Raw genomic sequence first — 13,460 nt, 5'->3', positions numbered from 1 at the left:
GTTATATTCAAACAGATCGCGGAAAAGAACTGTGTGAAAAGGCGCTGTCTTAGTCACGCCTTCGATCTAAAACCTTTATAACACTCCAACTAATTAACATTAGTAACAACATGAAGAATCTCCCCACACCAAGCTGATTGGTGCTCGCACCGTATACCCTTATAGAAAAACATACATTATGTTCTGTAATTGGGTCCACAAACCTTCCAACACCTCCCATAATTAAAGTATGTGATGTCACAATCCAACCCCCACTTCCCACATCATAATGACAATTCATTGAAACATTTGAGATGGCCATCAGAACTTTATACATCTGTACCGGTCATTTCATCTAAGTTCTCATGAGAAACGCTCCCCTCCATGACACTGTCAGAGCCTTGAACCACGGACGTACTGCTATACAAATGTTGCATATTAAGAACTCTTCGACTATCTTCACAGGAGAAACGTGCTAAGGGGCAATTTGAAACCGCTATGGTTCTTTTGACTCCAGCTAAAAAATGCCTTTTGCAAATCATTTTGAATTATAAAATGGTTATCCCCTCCTTGCCTGTCTGCAGGACTCATGGGTTCTAATCTGTGACCTTGAAAGAAAAACAACTCTTGTTTGCTTCTTACCATACCGGCCTGGGATCATGGGACCTGCGATGTGTTACCAGCCACTGTGGCTTCGTTGGAGAATAATGAAAAAGCAAACACACGTTTTCTGCAAAAGCATGCTGTTAGGCCTATTTATTGCGTTTTCAGCCTAGCACTAAGTTTGGTTATACTTACCTGTGCCCCTGTGTGTCTTTTATATGTAAGTTTTTATTTTTGGCTTGACTTGCAGAACGATTAAAAAGAGCCACCTCCCCTTTTACAGTGCTACTCTCGCAGTTGATAAGTGCATACCTTTTCACCGTGTAGGATTTGCATTTGTATGGCAGCTTGATGGATACCATCAAAAGAAATCTGTTTACTGAATTTAATTTTATGTTACTCAGCAAACATAGTTCCTAAAACAATGTTTCAATGTTTAATTGGTGCTAAATTATATTGCTCTGCTTTTTTGCACACGTGCAAAACTTGAATCATCTGCCCCTTGGGAAGAACCAATCCCCAGAAACAGCGCATACATTAATACCTGCGGTCAGGTCTTAGTTTAAGCATCATCTCAGTCTGCATAATACAGAGGAAGGAGCACATTTCTTACATTATGAGCACTAAGCATCTTACCTAATCATATCATTTGCAAATGAAACTACTGGTCCCAGAAAACTGTGCTAAATAATAGCGCTGAATGCAGCTTGATCATGCAAATAAGTTCCAAACAAATATTTTGCAGTGGTCAAAAAGGTTTATGCAGACTGTTAGGGAGAATTCTCAAAATGTGCTAATTACCCTTACCTTTTGAGACCCCCAGCAACTTTCTGGATTTCTAGGATTTGATTGTTTTTTTACCTGAGAAGAGTGTGAGCCTTTTTTTCCAACTCTTCCTTGTATTTTGATGTGTGTTTTACTTTTGTGTTCTCTGGTTATGGAGTTTTAAAACAACTCTACAGGTATCATCTTTTACTGTGTGTCACACAGCCCCTTCAGTGTAGTGACACAGGGTTGTGTTTTAGACTTCCCAAGGTTTATATACCTTCTCTGGGACTGACTAGCGTCTCGCAGAGCATGTAAAGTTAAATTGACTTTACTAATATGTTTAAATTTACAGACCCAGCACACACTATCTTACTATAGAGTGCTGGAGGGATTGCCTAGCTTCCCCTGAGTCAAAACACTCATGTAACAGTCAAATGTTACCCTTTCCTACTTTAAATGGCTGGTGGCAGTGGTTTAGATCAAACTACCATGATTTTTCGAGACCGCTAACAACAGTAGCTGAAATTCGGTCCAGCCATGTTTTTCAATATGGCGCCCCAGACCTATCTGTAAAAACAGACTCCGGTTGACGTTTTTCACCATTTCTTTTAGGAAAGGTCCTTCTTGTGTTTGTCTCTGTGCGCCAAACCAAGTTTGGCCCCTTTGTTCGTTGGCCTTTGGCGGGCCTCTGTGCTGAAGCCCTCCTCTGGCGCCTGAGTGTCTGGGATGGACAGGATATGACGGAGGTGCCTGAAACTCCCTGTGCTTAGTCTCCTAGGAGACCTGAATGCACTCTGGCGTGATTGGCTGGCTGTCTGTCCGGCAAGGACAGCCACCCTGCTGTGTGAGTGACAGCCAGGCTGGAATAAATGGGGGAAAACTGTTTTAAAACAGGTCTCTGGGACTTGGAAAGCAGAGTCAACCACTGGAACGAAAGAACCGAAGACAAGCTGAAGGAAGAGCACTGCTGCAACTCCCTGGACGACCAGTGAAGCCCTGCTACAGGTCCGAATTGCCTGAAACTCCATTCGACAGAGAAGCCCTTCATGTCATGACCTTCAGAACGCGCCCCTTTTGGACTTCCTGGTCCTTGTCTCAACGGGGCTTGCACTCCCTGGTACTCCCAACATGGCCGTCCAGCGTGAAACACCTTCCTCACTCTACACGTTGGACGTAGTGTGTTCTATTAATAGACCACGCCCCCGCAGCTCCGCGCGTCTCAATCCTATTGCGAAGTAGCGACCAGACGTGTGCTCCGTAGCTCACGGTATTGTTATCCTTGGTTCTTTCCCAACCAACCCCATTCCTAGCCCTTTTCCTTCTTTCTTGCTTCCTGGACTCGTGTGCTGAGTAGCGCACTCTCTTAATTTCCCGGATTCCTGGATCGTTGCATCCCGGAACTTTGAACGCACGCTGGAGTCGGAAGAGACTCGTGCAGCCTTATTCAAGACCCGATCCGTCCGCAAGAAGGCATCGACCAAGAAATACAGCAAAGGTCAGACTCAGGTGAGAAGGGGTAACTCCTTGACAGTTTGAGACGCCACCCGACCGAACTCGATATGGACATGGAAGCGGCCGTCCAGGACCTGATGCGTGGCATGCAAGAGCTATCAACCGAGGTACAGAATCTAAAGGTGGAAAACGCCACTCTCAAACAATTAGTTCTATCCCGTGATTCTGCCACAAAAGAAAGTGTCTTGCTGGGCGGCATAGTGGACGAATACGATGGGTCGGCAAAAACCCTTTGTGGATTCCTGGATTCATGTTTGGTCCACTTTACTTTTAAGCCCTACTACCTTTCGACTCCCAGGGCTAAGGTGGGTTTCATAATTTCTCACCTTTCAGGAAATGCCTTAACTTGGGCTACGCCCGTCGTTAATTCCAGCAATGCTCTCCTAGATGACTATGATGGGTTCATACATGCCCTTAAAACCATGTTTGACCGCCCAGAGCAGGTCTATAGTGCCCAGGAATGCCTGTTAGACTTTCAGCAGGGATCCCAGGATATGCTCACCTATGTAACCCGATTCAAACACTTAGTCAAGGAAGCTGATTGGTCCCCTGACGTGAGTTTTACCCTTTTCAGGAGAGGACTGAATGAGGAGATTAAGGATGAGTTGGCCAGAGTGGCTCTCCCAAACTCATTCCAGGCACTAATGGACCTTGCCATGCAAATAGACTTTTGTATCCAGGAAAGGAAGGCAGAGAAGAAGAAATCCAGAGGAAATCCTCAGAAAGTGTCCTTTGAGAGCACCACCAAGACGGACACAAACCCAGTCACTGAAACAGTACCCATGCAGATAGGAGCCTTCCGTGGACCTATATCCCCGCAAGAAAGGATGAGAAGGATTCTTACGGGGTTGTACATGTATTGTGCCTCAGACAAACACTTGGTTAGGGAGTGTCCTCTAGCCCCTCCTCGGCGTTCGGGAAACGCCAGCTCCCGATCGTAGATGGAGCAGTGCTTCGGGAGAGAGATTTTTGCTCCACATCAATTCCATCCTTGAACTCTCCTGGACAAAACAATTTGGTGATACTACAGGCCTTCCTATCGCCCTCCAAGAATAAGACATATTCCATTCTGGCCTTGGTAGACTGCAGAGCTATGGGAATTTTCATTGATCAAGATTGGGTTGTTAGTCATCATATTTCATACGAAACACGAAGCACCATGCAGCCGGTGGAAGCAATCGACGTAAGACCCCTCACTTCAGGACCCATAAGCCTGCAGACAAAAGAGATCCAGCTTTCTATAAACCATCACCAAGAGCGGATTAGATTCGACATCATTAAGTCAGCTCATTACCCCATGGTTTTGGGTATGCCCTGGTTACAGAAGCACAATCTGTATATCAATTGGACAGCAGGATCACTATTCCTAGGCTCAGAGTTTTGTATGTCTCACTGTCTATTCCTGGATCCCTCCTTGACACCCCCTAAAGAACCACCAAGAGACCAGCAAACACCACTCATGGCTTCCAGTATCATACAAGTCCCTGAGGCCTATCAGGGATATGCTGATGTATTTTCAACTTCCATAGTCCAGGCCTTACCCCCTCACAGACCTGAAGACTGCTCCATAGATACAGATCCCTCAGCAGTGATTCCCTTCGGCAGAATGTTCATCCTTTCCGAACCTGAGAAAAAGGCCCTCAGAGAATACCTGGATACCAACCTTGAAAATGGCACCATAAGACCTTCAAAATCTCCAGCGGGTGCTTAGTTGTTCTTTGTTCCCAAGAAGGACACCAAGGAACTCAGACCTTGCCTCGACTATCGTGGCTTAAACCAATGCACCCTCAAAGATCGGTACCCACTGCCCTAGATCTCGGATATCCTGGAAGCTGCGAGAGGTGCCGTAATCTTCACAAAGTTGGATCTCCGGGGTGCCTATCATTTGATTCGTGTCCGGGAAGGAGACGAATGGAAAACAGCCTTTAGAACACCTTTTGGTCACTATGAATATCTAGTCATGCCCTTTGGACTAGCTAATGCCCCTGCAGTTTTTCAACGTTTCATGGATAGGGTGTTTTCTGACATGTTATTCCTCTTCGTCATTGTCTATCTGGACGACATATTGATCTTTTCCACGGATCTTCTAAAGCATTAAGAACATGTAAAGGCACTATTACAACGACTCCGTGAACACAAACATTTATCCAAACCCCGAAAAATGCTTGTTTCACGTTACTTCTGTTCATTACCTAGGATTCATCCTTAGCCTAGAAGGAATTGGTATGAAACCTTCTAAGGTAAATGCCATACCGGCATGGCCCGCTCCCACGTCCGAGAAACAAGTTCAATCCTTCCTGGGTCTTGCCAACTTCTACCGGAAGTTCATATCCACCTTTTCCGAGATCGTTCAGCCGATCGTTGCTCTCTTGAAGGAGGACACTCCCTTTATCTGGTCTACACCGCAAGATAAAGCATTCCAACGTTTAAAGGCAGAGTTCACGCAAGCCCCCATCTTGGCCCAACCCGACATAAATCGACCATTCCTAGTGGAAACGAATGCCTCTAACTATGCCATAGGAGCGGTCTTGAAGCAGGAATTTGAGGATAAACTGGAATACCCTATTGCTTACCTTTCACGAACCCTGACTCTCAGTGAGACACACTATTCCGTCCTGGAAAAGGAACTGTTAGCCATCCGCCAAGCCTTCACTGAATGGCGACATCTACTTCTGGGTGCTAGATAACCAGTTCAGGTCCGCACGGACCATCGGAATCTTCAAATTCTACAGTCATTGGAGTGTAGGAACAGTCGTCAGGCGCGTTGGGCCTACTTCTTTGCCCAGTACCAGTTCCACATCACTCATGTTCCCGGATCACAAAACCTGATTGCTGACGCCTTATCTCGACTTCCTGACTATGTAGCTACTGAAGATAGGCCCTATCCTAAGATGTTTCCCCACACAATCTTTGTAGCTCAAGCAGTCAATCTCCTGGAAGAAATTTGAGTGCAAACCCAAACCTCTGATCTCTGGAAGGATATTTCAAGAAAGAATCAATGGAACCTAAGAGTCAAGGAAGGATATTTATTCAAGGACAATGCACTGGTCATTCCTACACAGGAATTACAACAAAGAATAATAAACCTCTGTCATGATACCCTTCACTCCGGACATCGTGGCGTAACCAACACCCTCCGCCTCATACAAAGACAGTTTTGGTGGCCTGGAATGAAGACCAACGTACAGCAGTACATCAAAGCTTGTACTATCTGTAGTCAAAATAAACATAACAAGAGACTGGCGGGTCTTCTACTGCAACCTCCACTGCCAACAAGGCCCTGGGAATTCATTGCTACGGACTTCATTGTGGAATTACCACCTTCCGGAGGATACACGACCATCATGGTTACCATTGACTTGTTCACTCATATGGCTCATTTTACACCCTTGTGTAAGCTACCATCCTAATCCGAACTTGCTGGAATCTTCCTGGAACACATATTCCGTCTGCATGGACTTCCTTCCAAGATCATATCTGATCGAGGACCTCAATACGTTTCACAATTCTGGAAACATCTCTGTCGCATTTTGGGAATCCAATGTGCCCTCTCATCAGGTCATCATCCCCAAACCAACGGGGCCACAGAATGTGCTAATCAGACCCTGGAACAGTATCTTTGATGTTTCGCCACCAAGGTTCAGGATGACTGGTCGCTCCTGATACCCGTGGCTGAATTCGGCTACAACAATTCCGATCATTCAGCACTTAAGACCACTCCCTTTTATTGTAGCCAAGGTTTCCATCCATCGGTTCTACACTCTGTTCTCCCTCATCCGGTACCTACTGTCGACTCCTGGATCGAAACCCTCATCAACGTACACCAGGAGGCCAAAGAAAACTTAGAGAAGGCCAGAAAACAGACTAAGAGGTATGCGGATTCCAAAAGAAGACCAGGGCCTTCTTATGCAATTGGTGATCAAGTCTGGTTGTCCTCGAAATTATTCCCCCGACATCTACGACCAAAAAAATTGGCCCCTCGGTACTATGGTCCATTTCCCATCAAGGAAATTATAAATCCAGTCTCATACCGGATCAAACTACCAGACTCCTGGAAGAAAATTCACCCAGTTTTTCACACATCCTTATTAAAACCCCACATCCAATCCTCCCGGAAATCCTGCAGACCCCCTTCTCTGCTGGTCGACAACCAACTGGAATATGAAGTGTCCCGAATTTGCGACTCCAGGTATAAACGGGGTCAGCTTCAATACCTGGTTGAATGGAAGGGATATTCTCCTAGTGAAAGAACCTGGGAACCACTTTCTAATCTCAAGACCCCTCGTCTGCTCAGAAGATTTCACCTCATACACCCGGGCAAACCTGGAGGAACGGGTCTTTGGAGGAGGCATGCTGTCATGACCTACAGAATGCACCTCTTTTGGACTTTCTGGTCCTTGTCTCAACAGGGCTTTCACTCCCTGGTACTCGCAACATGGCCGTCCAGCGTGAAATACCTTCCTCGCTCTACACGTTGAACGTAGCGTGTTCTATTAATAGACCACGCCCCCCGCGGCTCTGCGCGTCTCAATGCTATTGCGAAGTAGCGACCAGACGTGTGCTCCGTAGCTCGCGGTATTGTTATCCTTGGTTCTTTCCCAACCAACCCCATTCCTAGCCCTTTTCCTTCTTTCTTGCTTCCTGGACTCGTGTGCTGAGTAGCGCACTCACTTAATTTCCCAGATTCCTGGATCGTTGCATCCCAGAACTTTGAACGCACGCTGGAGTCGGAAGAGACTTGTGCAGCCTTATTCAAGACGCGATCAGTCCGCAAGAAGGCATCGACCAAGAAATCCAGCAAAGATCGGACTCAGGTGAGAAGGGGGGAACATCTTGACATTTCCAGGTTAACTTCTTCCCTTGAGTTTGGTGGGAACAACAATCACACAAGCCACCTGGCCACCATCCCAATCTGGTCGAATTTTCTACAGATTGCTGTTGAAAACCGGATAGCCAGAGGGAAGGAAACCAGCTCATGGACTTTAAGGCACTCGCACATTAAACCGATGTCTTGCTAAGCTTTTGGCCTCATCCCTGGGCATTTCAGGAGCCTCCCGACGTCCTCCTTCTTATCCCCACGACTGAAGTACAGGAACAGCGAGATCTGCTCGACCTGCCAGGAACAACTGCCTCAGCTACAGCTCTTCTTCAATTTAAAGGTACTGTGCAAACGCGGTCCAGAAATCTTTTTGCCCATTGCGAATGTTTGTGGAACTTTCCCAACTTCGAAGGCTTGTCCTTCCCTAAACATTCATCAAACTTTTCGCCTAGCCAAATTTTTCTAAAAACCATGGCAAAGACTTAACCATTTTCTACAAGAACTGTGGTATCCAATAGGCCTATGAACTGAATTGCTGGTTGTAGTTTACTGAAACCCTTTGCCCTGCCTATGTAAGTATTTGTGCTAATTATTCGTATAACCTTGTCTTTTTACCCCTTTTTAATGTGATATTGAGCTGCTCTTGCTAGTGTAATGTTTTCAAACTGACTGTGTAAATAAATGTATATTCTTTTACCAAGAAACCTTCAGTAAGTGTTTGTTTGAATCACTGTAATTGTTGGTCCTTTGTGTAACTTGTTCTACTGCTCACTTTACTCTTGAGATAAGTCAGGCTGCTCAGCCATCGCTACGACTTTACTCTGTAGTACAGGCTTGTACCAAAGGTGAAATTGTACTTATACTTGTAGTCTTAATTGTGTGTAGCGTTCCCAAAGTGTACTGCACATGACTCTGCCTAACACAGTTCAGCCAAAGGAAAGCTCACAAGATGCTGACTAGAAAGGAGCCGAGGGTTCAGATTCAGAGAAGTGAAATTAGGAAACCAATGACTTGGCAATTGTTAAAGCCTCCTCTTGCTTCTGGGCACAGTAAAAGCCTTTCTTAAAATCTAAGTTTTTTATTTTTTTTAAAGTGGGCTTTGAGTGTTTGTCATTGAGGTAGCTGTTAAAGCCAGAAAGTTTGCTTGCATTCCCGGCCATTCACTTGTGTGAAATGTTTGCATTGCTGATGACAAGCCAGCAAACACATTAGTGTGGATGTGGCTCCCATGTTGCTTTTCATCGTGAGCTCCAGAGCTGGCGCCACCAGCCTGGCCGTCTGTCAAGCTAAGGAGGGGAGGAAGTGGGGCTCAAACATATTACACAAAGGCTGGTGGCAGCACTAAGAGAACCAATACTGGATCAGGAAGAAGGGCCTACTGGTGTATGCCTAGCTTCCTATTTGTATCCATATCCCCAGCATTGGGTGCATTGTATGAGAATCAGGTCCCCCACTGGACAGATGCAGACCCAACAGCTGATATCTTAGAATGCTAGAGTCGCTTCTCTGTTATTGAGAGTCTGCCCCACTACCACCCAGCTTTTTAAAGAGCTGCTGACCCAGTCTTCTAATGTAACTGAGGGTTATAGAGCTCTCTGGCAAGATCTTTTTTTTAGATGCAACATTATATTTAAAACACAAAAGAGAAAGCTAAAACATTGGAAAATGCTCTCAGTTTCTTACAGAAAAACCATTTACTTTAACATGATGCCCAACGCGTGCTGTTAAATCTATTCCAGTCCAACCAAGTTACATTTAAAATGCTTAACTTATGAAGACAACCATGTTATTTAAATACTACAAAATAAAATCACATTTAATTGACTAATTCAGTCTATTTTAACAATGCCGGTGGAAAAACATAATTCACGTGATAGCAAAAGGAACTGTGGGATAAATTCATGGAAAGTCTTGAGGCTCAATGACAAGGTTTCTCTGTATACACGCATTCCAATGGTCTAATGGCTGGAAAGGTAATCACCTCCCTAGGAGCAAAACAGACTAACCCATGAACTATTGGCTAAAATAATGGCTAACTTAATTGGCTAAAATGATGTAAACTAAGCAAACATCTAATGATTCAATTTCATCCCAAAGGCATTTGAGGATTTGTGTCAAACCATAATGTGCTGAAAAAAAAAACCTTTTTGGTCAGCGTCCTTTTTTGAAATGTTTACTGCCCCTTTATGTATTTTAAAGATGGGGTTTCCACTCCCCATGGATATCCCCCTATCCCTTTTTTTTCCTCAAACTTTGTTTACTTTACCTGTTGCCATGTGTAGTGAGTTTATCCCGCCACAGAAGACACTGTGCCCAAGCTTCAATGTAGCAGTTTACTGTCCGTTGGTAGACCAAGCAGGTAAGTAGACATACAAGGTAAGATGATGACACATAGGCCTATCACTGGCCATCCACATCCAGCCAGCTCCCAGTTGTAATTGTCACTCGCAGAACCCTCACACAGTCTCACACACACTACTTTCAACAATGACCTCACAACAGTCTGGATCCACTCTGACCTCACAGCCCTCGGGCACCATTGGCTCCTGCCTCCAGCATTACAGCCAGATACACAAGACCATGACCCCATTACTCCTTATGGTTGTCAGTGCAATCCGTAAAAAAAGGTCATCAAAAAGGGTGTGTCTTTTTTGTGTAAAACGGACTGAAAAGATATAAATCTCAGTTTTCTTTTTGGATGACATTTTTGTGTTAGTCCTCTATGACTGACCTGCATGAACTCTGGGACTCCACTATTCAGTCGTGAGCTCAACGAAATCAAGTGAAGTTGTGCAAACATCAGCAGTGAACTCTGGAACTAGCCACACCTAAAGGATGACTTTGAGAAAATGACACCTCTCCTTCACCACTCTTGTGACACCCTCTGGGGCCTTCTATATCAAAATAGAAACCATCTACCCTCCAACTTGAAACATTCGATGATCTTTAAAGTTATAGTTGAATGTAACTGCCACTTAGTGAATACAGCTAAAAGTGTTTGGGAGAAGGAACTGCAACTAACACTTAAATATGAATCATGGCTCAAAGACATGAAAGACCTCTCCTCGGCTATGCAGTCCGTTTATATGCATCAAAAAAGGCAAGTTTTAGGTGTATTACTTGTCTCTAATTATGACAAAACCCCAGTCTCAAAACTCCAGCACCAAAACTCCAGCACCTGATGGAGATGTCTGCATACTCATGGCAATTTTGTGCAAAAGTCTACAGAGTATGACAAGGTTTCCATCTGGCAAAAGGAAACGTGCCACCTTCTACACCTAATCAAATGAACTCCAATGTTACGTTGATTTTGTTACAACAAGACTTTATCTTTAACCAAATACTTGGAGCTCTCAATGACAGTCCACAACGGAACTCTGAGTACAGTTTTAGAGTCAGAACTTGCGTATGTCAAAAGGTTAATTTGCACCCGGGGAAGGACCATCAGCTAATCGGGTGGCTGGAACACCGGGTGAGTTTGTGTATTCTCTGCAGTTCTAGCCACCCAAGGCCCTTCCTGCGGTGGCGCAATTTTAAAAATATTTATTTAAAGTGGGAAGGAAACAGGGAGCCTCTCCCTGTTGCATCCCCACCCCTCGAAATCCTCAAAACAATCCAAACCCTTCACCATCCCTTTCCTCACTTCCCAATAACCTGTTGGGGACCGGAGCTTTGTGCTTCAGTCCCAGTGTTCCTCTCGTCTGCCCGCCGCCATGGAAATGGAAAAGGGACTTTCTCATATCGCTGCGTCCATCTTTTCTTTTTTCCTCGGGAGATTAGCTGCGCAAGCAGCACGAATCTCCTGAGGAAAAAAAGAAAGCCATTTGCACCCTGGATGAACCCCGGGGCGTGAATGGCTTTCATGCCCGCTGTGGGGGATGGACATGGCCTACTATGGCTCAGGTTGGCTGTCCGTTAAAGGCCATGCCCGCCCCCCACAGCGGGCATGAAAGCCACATTCAATCTCAGAGTAGGAATACTATTTAAAGGAACCGCTTTGATATATCATCTGCTCAGCCGGTTTGTTTCAATGCTTCACTATCACATTCACACCCACTTCTTAACACCACAAGACAGCTGTATTTATCCCTCTACAAATGGTATAATGGAGAGATTCAACAGAACTCCAATGCAAGGAGTTTGTATGTCCATTCATGATGAGTGAAGTTGGTAAAATGACATAGAAAAGCTGGCTTTGGCATGTAGACTGACACCCCATGCAACAAGTTTGATCCCGTTTGAAGTACCAAGGAGAAGTAAAGCCGCCACTCATGTGTTCACTCCATGGTTAGGCAGGATGGGGTTTATAGAATGGGATGAAAAGGATTTGAGAGAAAGAGTAAGGCTAAAAAATGAAACCACAAAGGATCTACATGATAACAAATGTAATGTCAGGCTCACAAGAGTGCAGCTTCGAGACCAGGTCTGGATTTGACAACCTGTTGGAGTTGTTAAGGGTGAGAGAAAATGTCAAGGTCCGTTAAGAGAGGACAACGTATTCGATAATGCAGTAATTCTGAGTGATGACCGCACATGCAATAAAGGCAGAATAGCCATACAGCCTAATATAAAGTAAGGTTTATTTTCTTAGCCGTCCTAGCATATAGGAAGGGAAGTGTGTTATATATACTCAGGTTAAAGGTTTAATATACATATTGTACTCATTCCTGTATTATTATATCATAGGTTATCTTAGTGCTTACCTTATAAGGATATGAAGATCTGTTGTTGAAATGCATCTTTAGAGAATTCATGCATTTCCACACATAATACAAAATGTTTAATGCACAACTTTAAGCACATCTCTTAAGGTGAGTGTCGTGCCTTTGCAGGTGCCCTCCATTTTGGGAGTTCCTGTTTCTTCCCTCACGCCGCCTCCTGTTCCTCCCCCATACCCCCTAACCTGATTGGCTAAATCTCTGTGTGTATCCACATGAGAAGCTTATTTAACATCCATGACACCAACTGCACCATTTTGGTCCCAGGTGCAGGTGAGTGTCGTGCCTTTACTGGTGCGCCCCATTTTTGCTTCACCAAGTTGATTTGAGCCCTCCAGCCCCCGTGCGCTCAACCCTCCGCACCAGGTCCTTGCCCATGTGTTGCCTCCCTTGCTGCCGCCTCCTGTCCCTCCCGCCTCCCCTGATTGGCTGAAGCTCCATAGGTAGCCACACGAGAAGCTTCTTTAACATCCACGATACCCACCGCACCATTTTGGTCCCACGCGCAGGTGAGTGTCGTGCCTTTACTGCTGCCCCCCATTTTTGCTTCACCAAGTTGATTTGAGTCCCCCAGCCCCAGCACGCTCAACTCTCCGCACCGGTTCTTGCCGTGTGTTTCTTCCCTCGCTCCCGCCTCCTGCCCCTCCCCCTCCCCTGATTGGCTAAAGCTCTGTGTGTATTCACACGAGAAGCTTCTTTAACATCCACAACACCCTCTGCACCATTTTGGTCCCTGGTGCAGGTGAGTGTCGTGCCTTTTTATTACTGCCCCCATTTCTGCTTCACCAAGTTGATTTGAGCCTCCCAGCCCCTGCGTGCTCGACCCTCCACACTGGGTCCTTGTCAGTGTGTTTCCTCCCCCGCTCCCACCTCCTGTCCCTCCCACCTCCCCTGATTGGCCAACGGTTCCCATAAGCATCATAGTGCTAGGTCAGCCCTCTGTCCGCTGCAGCCCCTGCGGCTATGGGCTCTAAGGCAAAGGGTAGCCCCTACATGCAGCCCAAGAGGTGTCTGCAGGTGTCAGTAGGGGAAGCAGGCTGACACCCACTAAAAGAATATTC

At 45.5% G+C, this 13,460-nt stretch overlaps 1 protein-coding gene across 3 annotated transcripts in view; it reads left to right on the top strand.

Moving 5' to 3' along the window:
• The window catches only part of MCF2 (MCF.2 cell line derived transforming sequence), a 1,935,885-nt gene that overhangs the window by 1,632,777 nt on the left and 289,648 nt on the right, over positions 1 to 13,460 (top strand). The gene's annotated exons all lie outside the window — the stretch shown is intronic.

Source organism: Ambystoma mexicanum, chromosome 5p, assembly GCF_040938575.1.
Source record: "Ambystoma mexicanum isolate Mex_15411 chromosome 5p, UKY_AmexF1_1, whole genome shotgun sequence".
Lineage (NCBI taxonomy): Eukaryota > Metazoa > Chordata > Amphibia > Caudata > Ambystomatidae > Ambystoma > Ambystoma mexicanum.
This window is presented reverse-complemented; position numbering and strand designations above follow the sequence as displayed.